Source organism: Malania oleifera, chromosome 9 (assembly GCF_029873635.1).
Source record: "Malania oleifera isolate guangnan ecotype guangnan chromosome 9, ASM2987363v1, whole genome shotgun sequence".
NCBI lineage: Eukaryota > Viridiplantae > Streptophyta > Magnoliopsida > Santalales > Ximeniaceae > Malania > Malania oleifera.
This window is the reverse complement of record NC_080425.1, coordinates 78,216,811-78,226,481: the sequence shown is the minus strand read 5'-3', so window position 1 is coordinate 78,226,481 and position 9,671 is coordinate 78,216,811.

The following is a 9,671-nucleotide window of genomic DNA, read 5'->3' as shown; positions in this document are numbered from 1 at the left end:
AGGTACAAAAATGGGTTCTGTTTGCTCTCTTGGAAAAAATTATGAAAGTATTAAAATTATTTTATATACAACCACACGTAAAATCTTTAGGTTTGTATTATTTTTCTCAGTTGTTGTAGATAATGGATCTTAGGTGAGTTGTGTGCGTGTTTGGGTTTTCTTTTCTGTTCTTCAATTTTCTTAGCAAAAACAAGCGAGCATGGTGAGTTTCTTTAACCAAAACAATTTATTAGTTTTTTGTGTTTTTGTGTGTGTAATCATTAGTCTCAAAGATTGATGGGAAATCCAAGTGTCAAGTAGAAGTTTCAAGAACACACATAATTCCGTAAGGCAAAATCAAGGGAAGGAGTTGTTATAGTAGGGAGCTTCATGAATAGGGCTTGGGAGTGTAATAGTAGGATTTTGTTTGCAAGGGAATTTAAAATTATTATTAAAACAAACACATATTTTGAACACTTAAAAAAAAAGGGCAAAACAAAAAATTCCCATAAGATATGTCTGTTTCAATAGAATAAGATAAATCTATCAAATCTTATAAGAAGTAAGGTATAATCCCAAGATGAGGTAAATTGAGTTTTTAAAACTTCTTTAGTATAGACACCCTATTTTTACGCGGGCCAAAATTCATCATTATTATTATTATTAGTATTTTTTATTATCATCATTATTATTGTTGTTGTTGTTGTTATTATTATTATTATTATTATTATTATTATTATTATTTTTAGTATTTTTATTATCATTATTTTGCTATTATTATTATTATTATTATTTTATTTACTATTTATTATTATTATTAATATTGCTATTATTTTTATTTTATTTTTATTATTCTTATAATTAGTATTATTACTATCATCATCATCATCAACATCATCATCATTATTATTATTATTATTATTATTATTATTATTATTTAAAAAAAACAAAAACAAAAAGGGGGCTTTTAGGGTTTGGGAATTCTCTATTTATAGGCTCATTCTCACAGGGGCGGGATTCAAAAAAAATAAAACCTAACCTTGCCAAACACAAACCAGCCATCCTCTCGCAACCAAACTAGCCACACTATTCCAGCCATCCTCCGACTACAGCCACCGCCCAGCAGCCCCACAGCCTCCCCGACGCCCTCACGCACGTCAGTACCAGCTCCAGGTTCTCCACTGTTCTCTCCCAAGCCTCCCTCCACAGTAGCAGATCCCCTGCTCCGACCAAGACACCAGCACAGGCCTCCACGAGCTACCACTCTCAGACCGTGCCTTTACACCTCCTGCTGCGCCAGGCCACAGCACCACCACGGCCAGCCTTCTCCCATCGCTCCCTGCCTGCAATCACCACCACAGTCCCCCTCTCCTTCTCACTGCTCACTCTCACACACACTCACAGCTTCCCCTCCGGCAGCAGCTGTGCATGCGCAGCCACAGAGAATAGTCGCTGGGGGCCATGGCTAACGCACACACCCACACACACACACACACACAAACTCTCTGCTCTCCCTCTCTTCATCAACCCCCACGCACCATTACGTCTCCAGCCACTGTACACATAGAAAAACATGCTTCACACACAGCAAAACACACAGTTGAAACACACACTTTTAACACTCACTAAACACGCGCTAATACACACAGTCGCACACACAGCAGCAGCACCCAGTTAAACACAAAAAAAAAAAACCATCTCTGCCCAGGCACCCTTGCTTGGAGTTTCTCTCACACACACACACACAATTTCACACACAGCCCACACACACACTTTTCCTTTTTATAAAATCTTATTTGTTTTGTTACGTTCATGTGTTTATTTTATCATTTTTTTTATGTGTCTATGCTATTATTATTATTATTATTATTATTATTATTATTATTATTATTATATGTTTTTATTATCATGTAATATTAAGGTTTATTGTTTCATATTGTTTTATTATTATCTATACATATTTATATTTATTATGGTTTGTTATTACACATATATTATGATTTATTATTTTGTGTTTTATATATCATGGTTCATTATCCTGTAGTAGTATCGTTAGAGTTTTGATTATTTAATGTTTTTGAGGGTTTGGATTATTCTATGTTTATATTTATCGGAAGTTTTTTTCTTTTTCTTTTTTTCATGTTAATACTATTCATATATTTTTAAGGTGTTGTTTATTCCATATCAATATTGACCATGTGTTTTTAGGATTTTGCTTATTTCATATTGTTATTAGGTTTTTTTTTAATTATTGTTTAATCTTCGTACAGTAGAATTTTTATCATTTCTTGTAATTATCCAATATTTAATGGTTCTACTCATTGTTTTCGTATTTACCATTATATACTAATTTTAGAATCGATTTGTTTCCATATTGTATAATTTACATGTTAATTGTGGGATTGATTTATTTCTTTACTTTCATTAATTATTTCCATATTGTATATATCATCATTAATCGTATGTTAATATTAAGGCAGGTATTGTAAAGTTATTATGACAATGTATTATTATTATTAGTACATAATTGATGGGTGGAGAGGAACACTCAGCCACTGGTTGTGACTGAAACTCAATGAGAATAAATGAACAATAACAATATATTGTAATCTCAAAATGGATACAGAGAACTTCAAATTAAAACTCTCTCTCACGCTCACTAGCTTTACACTCTCAACACACCACATTACATTGCACACAGACACTTCTATTTATAGCAAATACTAAACCAAAAAATCAACAAATGCAGCTAGTAGGTGAGGTTGGTGATCAACGGATGCAACTGTTAGGTGGAGTAGGTTGCTTGTCGACTCTAGAAAATTCAACTGCAGTGGGCCGTCGGCCATCTCCAGATTCAGTCAAGTTTAGTTTTCAACATCCCCCCTTAAACTTGACTCTCCTAACTTTATCATTCTAAGCATTGTATCATACCTGAGTGGTTTTGTGAAAATGTCAGCAATCTGATCATACGTTCTGCAAGATATCAACTCTACTTCTTTATTCTTGACATGCTCCCTGATAAAATGATACCGAGTATCAATATGTTTGCTTCTTTCATGGTAAACTGAATTTTTCGCAAGTGCAATCGCTGATCGGTTGTCGATGTAGATTTCTGTGGGGTTATCTTGAATAAATCACAGATATTTCAGTACATTCATAATCCATATACCATGACAAACAGTTGAACTGTCAGCAACATACTCAGCTTCACATGATGACAACGTTAGGATGGGTTGCTTCTTTGAACACCATGTAAACGTTGTATCTCCCATGAAAAATGTGAATCTCATCATACTTTTTCTTTCATCAAGATATCTTCCCCAATCGCTATCTGAATAGCCGATAAGTTTGCAATCACCTCTTGATGAATAGAACATACCATCGGTGATGATACCCTTGACATATCGGAGTATCCTTTTCGCTGCATTCAGGTGGGACTGGTCAGGAGTCTCCATGTACCTGTTGACAAGTCTAATTACATAGAGTATATCTGGTCTGGTGCACGTCAAATACCTCAAGCTTCCAACCAGACTCTTAAAATATGTGGGGTCAACATCTCTTTTCTCATTCTTTCTCAATTCCAATCTAGTTTCAACCGGAATTGTCACAGGATTGCATTTTTCCATCCCAAACTTCTTTAATACTTCTTTTGCATAGTGGTTTTGGGAGATGAAGATTCCCTTCTCGCTTTACACGACTTCTATACCAAGGAAGTGAGCCATCTGGCCAATATCTGTTATTTAATTCTTTGACCATGCTCCTCTTGAAAGCGACAAACATCTCTAGATTGTTGCCGGTGAAGATTAGATCATCAACATATAGGTAGGCTATCATCATGCTTCTATTTGTCTCCATCTTCATGTATAGCGCATGCTCGTAGGGACACTTCTCAAATCCATTTTTTCTGGAAGTAGTCATCAATCCTCATGTTCCACCCACGAGGTGCCTACTTCAAGCCATAAAGTGCTTTCTTCAACTTATACACTTTATCTTCTTTGCCCTTCTTCACATATCCAGGTGGTTAATCGATATAAATCTCTTCTTCCAGAAAACCATTCAGAAATGTTGATTTCACATCCAACTGGTAAATCTTCCATCCATTTTGTGCTGAAAGTGAAATTAGTAATCTGATGATTTCAAATCTGGCAACCGAGGCAAAGATTTCTCCATAATGAATCCCTTCTTTTTGCTTGTAGCCTTTGGCAACAAGTCTTGCTTTGTATCTTTAAACTTCTCCTTGAGCATTCTTCTTGGTCTTGTAGACCCATTTCACACCAATAGTTTTGTGACCCTTCGAGAGATTTGTGAACTCCCAAGTCTTGTTCTTCTCGATGGATTGAATCTCCTCATCCATCACTTTTCTCCATTTGTCTTCTTCGTTAGCTTCCTCAAAGCTAACTAGGTCACTAGTCAACAACAGATAATATAGAGTAACATACTCTTCTATTGGTTCTGTAGTTTCATACAGGTCAGCTAGATTCGAGCTCCTCTAGGTCTCATGTCTGAGATTTCACGCTCTATTGGTGATGGAGCTTCATTCCTCTGTGATGAACCATGTGGAGGTTTCTGCAGCTCGGAAACTTGTGGCTTGATAGCCACTTCTCTTGTTTGTGTAGGTTCTTCTCCTTCAAGTGTCAATTCTGCGTCTTTGAAACATTTAGCCTGGTCCCATTTTCAGGATTCATTTTCTTCAAAGATGACATCCCGGTTGTGAAATACTTTCTTGTTGATGGGATTGTAGAATCGATATCTCATGGTGCTATCGTCGTATCCTACAAGGATACACTTCTCTCCTTTATCATCCAGCTTTTTCCTTCTTGCTTCTGGGATCTTGGCGTAGGCTATGGAGCCAAACACCCTAAGATGACTCACACTGGGCTTGTGAGTACTCTAGGCTTCATATGATGTCTTTGTATCAAGACTCTTCGCAGGACACCGATTGAACAGATAGACTACACATAACACTGCTTCTGCCCAAAAACTCTTGGGCACATTCTTATCCTTTAACATGCTTCTGGTCATGTTAAGGATTGTGTGGTTCTTCCTTTCAACTATACCATTCAACTGGAGAGTGTAGGTCGGTGTGAACTATATTTGAATCCCTTGATGCCTAAGGAATTCCAGGAAAACTTCGTCTTTGTATTCTCCTCCTTGGTCTGACCGGAGTGACTTGATGCGGTAGCCACTCTGTTTCTCTACAAGAGCTTTGAACCCTTTGAACTTGTCGAACACCTCTAACTTCCTTTTCAGGAAGTAGACCCAGGTCTTCTTGCTGTAGTCATCGATAAAGGTTAGGAAGTATCGATTTTGTCCATTTGAAAATGTTCTTAGTGGACCACACACATCTGTGGGTATTAGTTGGAGCGGCATGGTAGATCTCCAGTTGACTTGTTTTCCAAAGTTGTTTCTGTGTTGCTTGCTTAGAATACAACTTTCACGTATCACATTTGGATTATGGATATTGGGTAAGCCTTTCACCATCTTCTTGCTTCCCAATTTTTTTAAACTTTCAAAATTTAGATGCCCATACCTTAGATGTCATAGCCAGTCTTTGATGATAGCGCTCAAACACCTTGGCGTATCATGTTGGATGGTGAGCGGAAACATTCGATTCTTTTCCATTTGTACTCGAGTAACAAGTTTTCCTTGAGCATCTATTATCACCATTTGCTTATCACTAAGGCTAATTCGATAGCCTCTCTCCATGAGCTATCCGAGACTAAGTATATTGGTCTTCATGGATGGCACACAGTAGACGTTGGAGATGTAATTTGATAGCCTCTCTCCACGAGCCTCGTCCTATTCCTCTTCCTTGTTGTGACATCCCCCCTTTGTCGTATCTATCTACAGTGAGGGATAAATTCGTTTGAAGAGCTTGCTCCAGTGCTTTATCATCACTCCTTCTGATGACTTTCTACTCATGGGCTTGGAGTGAGCCCACAAGTTCTTCTACGGACATTGTTTCCAAATCTTTTTTTTCTTCTAGGATCACAACTATATAATCATATTTTGGATCTAAAGATCGTAAAATTTTTTCACAAATTCTCTCGTCATTGAGAGTCTCTCCATTTCTTCTCAATTGATTTGATACTATCATTACTCGTGTATAGTAGTCAGTAATAGATTCGGTAGACTTCATTTTTAAAGATTCGAACTCACCTCGCAATGTCTGAATACAAATCTTTTTCACTTTATCTGCACCTTTGTGTGTTCAATGGAGAGAGTCTCAAACTTCTTTGGATTTCTTGGCGGAGGCAATGATTTCGAACGTGGTCTCATCAAGGCCTTGGTAGATTATGGACTTCGCCTTACAATCCTTCTTTCGATCGACTCGCAGGATTGTTCTTTGAGCATCAGACATAGCTGCTTCGACTTCTTTTTATGGGCTTTCTCTGTACCCATCTTCAACGATATCATGACATCTTAAGCACCTAGTAGGGCTCTCATTTGAATAGACCAGTTGTCATAATTCTCCTGGGTCAATTTTGGAATGACCGCTTGGGTAGTACCGTTAGCAATTGAATTTAATATATAAAAACAAAACAATGGGCACTGATTTTGGAAAATATGATGACACCAATGTGTTCAAAAGGTCAGAAAAATCTCAGGAACCAGTTTTGGGTTGCAAAGAACCGGTCCAAAAAACACTGAACCAACTATAGGAATTTTCGGGTGGTTTTTAAACTGGCCGATTTATTTTAACGGTTATTTAACAACGTTAAGGCTTACGGTTAGTCCACATGGCAACGTCTATGCGTGTCGCATGTCGGCGGCTGGGACGCAAGTCGAAAGCGAGTCAGGCCTTGGGTACGTATCCGAGTTACAGGTCGAGAAGCCGGGTTGCAGGTTGCTGGACAGGTTGGATCTCGCCAAGCTGGAGAGGAAGATGCGTGCAGAGCGTGTGGGCACGTGTTGCCAGAGGCCGAAGTCTGTGTCAGCGCGTGTGGCACGTAGGAAAGGCGCTGAAACCATCTTAGGCGCATGTGAGCGCATGCGAAGCCTCCCGAAGTTTGTTTGAGATGTGGTTTCCACCGTTGGAATCATCTTGAGTTGAATTGTACAATGGTAGGCTCAATTTTGGATTTTGATCAACTTCAAAACTGGGAATAAAATTGAATTTCTCCTTTGTTCGCCTCTGTTTGACGAATGCCGACGTACCTGGATGCTCTGATACCACTGATGGGTGGAGAGGAACACTCAGTCACTGGTTGTGACTGAAACTCAGTGAGAATAAATGCACAATAACAATATATTTCAATCTCAAAATAGATACAAAAACTTCAAATTAAAACTCTCTCTCACACTCACTAGCTTTACACTCTCAACACACCACATTACATTGCACACACACACTTCTATTTATAGCAGATACTGAACCAAAAAATCAACAAATGCAGCTGGTAGGTGAGGTTGGTGATCAACGGATACGGCTATTAGGTGGAGTAGGTTGTCTGCCGACTCCAGAAAATTCAACTGCGATGGGCTGCCAGCCATCTCTAGATTCAGTCAAGTTTAGTTTTCAACTCTAATTATTATGTTGTAATTTTTTATGTAGTGTCACTGTGATATTATTGTATGCTACTATTATAGTATAGCGTTGTATTATTGATATGATATTATTAGTATAGGGTTATTATTATAGTAACATGTTTTTTATAATTGTAACTATTATTGTTACTTTCTATTATTCCTAATATTAAATATTCTTAGTATTTTTGTTTCTTAGGCATATTTATATTTTGTATTATATGTTATGAATACTATTTGGGTAATCGTGGACAGGTTGACGAAATCTGCTCACTTTGTACCAACAAAGGTTAGCTACCCTTTGAGTAGACTAGCGGACCTATCTGTGCATGAGATAGTGAGAATGCATGGAGTTCCGGTGTCCACTGTTTCAGATCGAGATCCAAGATTTACTTCTCGATTTTGGAAGAGTTTGCAGGAAGCATTGGGGCGAAGCTTACTTTCAGTACAACGTTCCACCCCCAGACTAATGGACAATCAAAGAGGACGATACAGATCTGGGAAGATATGTTACGGGCTTGTGTATTGGATTTCGGTGGTAGTTGGATTCAGTTTCTACCACTAGTGGAGTTTGCCTATAACAATAGCTTCCAGCCTAGTATAGGGATGGCACCGTTCGAGACTTTGTATGGTCGGAGGTGTCGATCTCCTTTGTATCGGGATGAGGTCAGTGAATGTCAGGTTTTAAGACCTGAACTCGTGCAGCAGGCGTCTGAGAAGGTAGGTTTGATCCGGGAGAGGATTAGATCGGTTCAGAGTCGGTAGAAGAGTTACTCTGATGTTCTCCGCCGTGAGTTGGAGTTCGAGGTAGGGGGTAAAGTATTCCTTAGAATCGCTCCGATGAATGGAGTGATGAGATTCAGAAGGAAGGGCAAACTGAGCCCGAGGTATATCAGACCATTTGAGGTACTTGAGCGAGTGGGTCCGGTAGCCTACAGAGTTGCATTACCTCCAGCTCTTTCGAGGGTCCATGATGTGTTCCACGTATCCATGTTGAGGAGGTACGTGTTGGATCCTTCACATGTGATTAGTTATGATGAGTTGGAAATTAGGGATACTTTAGCGTATGAGGAGATACCTGTTCAGGTTCTGAACCGTAAAGTTCATAAACTTCGTACCAAATAAATACCATTGGTGAAGGTATTATGGCGAAACCACGAGGTTGAGGAAGCTTCTTGGGAACTGGAAACAAAAATACGCCGGAAGTATCCGCAGTTGTTCTGAGTAGTACTTGGATGGCAGGGTGGTATAAGTATGTATGTATGTATGTATGTAATCCTCTGTTATCGTATGGTATTTGGTGGTTAGTCTTTAGGAGAGTCATGTGGTATTGTAAGCTCCCGAGACTGTGTATGTATGTGACCACAGTATTCCTCCGCCATAAGTGAGGGAATGTATGTATGTATCGTAACGAGGTTGCATATAAATGGTCGTCGTATTCTCTAGAGTATGTATGTATGTATCGCGACGGGGCTGCGTATAAATGGCCGCCATATTCTATAGAGTATGTATGTATGTATCGTGATGGGGCTGCGTATAAAAGGCCGTCGTTTTCTATAGAGCATGTATGTATCGTAGAGGGGCTGCGTATAAATGGCCGCCGTATTCTCAAAGTATGTATGTATATAGTAGTATGAATGGGTTTGTAATGAGAGATTGCAAATTTCGAGGACGAAATTTTTGTAAGGAGGGGAGGTTGTGAGAACCCGAACCATGATATAGGGGTTAATTATGTAAAAAAGGGGTAAAAATGGAATTTGCATAGAATTCGTCGACGAGGCCATAATTCGCCGACGAAGGCTGAAGGCTTCTCTTCGACGAAATTCAGAAGCTCGTCGAGGAGTAAATGCCGAGAGGCCCAGGAAAATTTGAAATATCTAGCTCGTCGACGAGGCTGCCAATTCATCGACGAGGCTAGTGAAGAATTCGTCGACGAGGATACAATTTGTCGATGAATCTACTCGAGTCAAAGGTGCTATAAAGGTTGTTTTGGGTTGTTTTGGGGCTAAGTTTCCCCAACCACTCTCTCTCTCTCTAAAACTCTCCCTACACTCTCTCTCTCTATAGTTTTCTTTGTCGATCATTACCCGGTTCGTAAATCCAATGATACTATGAGGATTCGGAAAGGATTCTCTACGTTTCTAGCTGATCGGAATCTCGTTTCG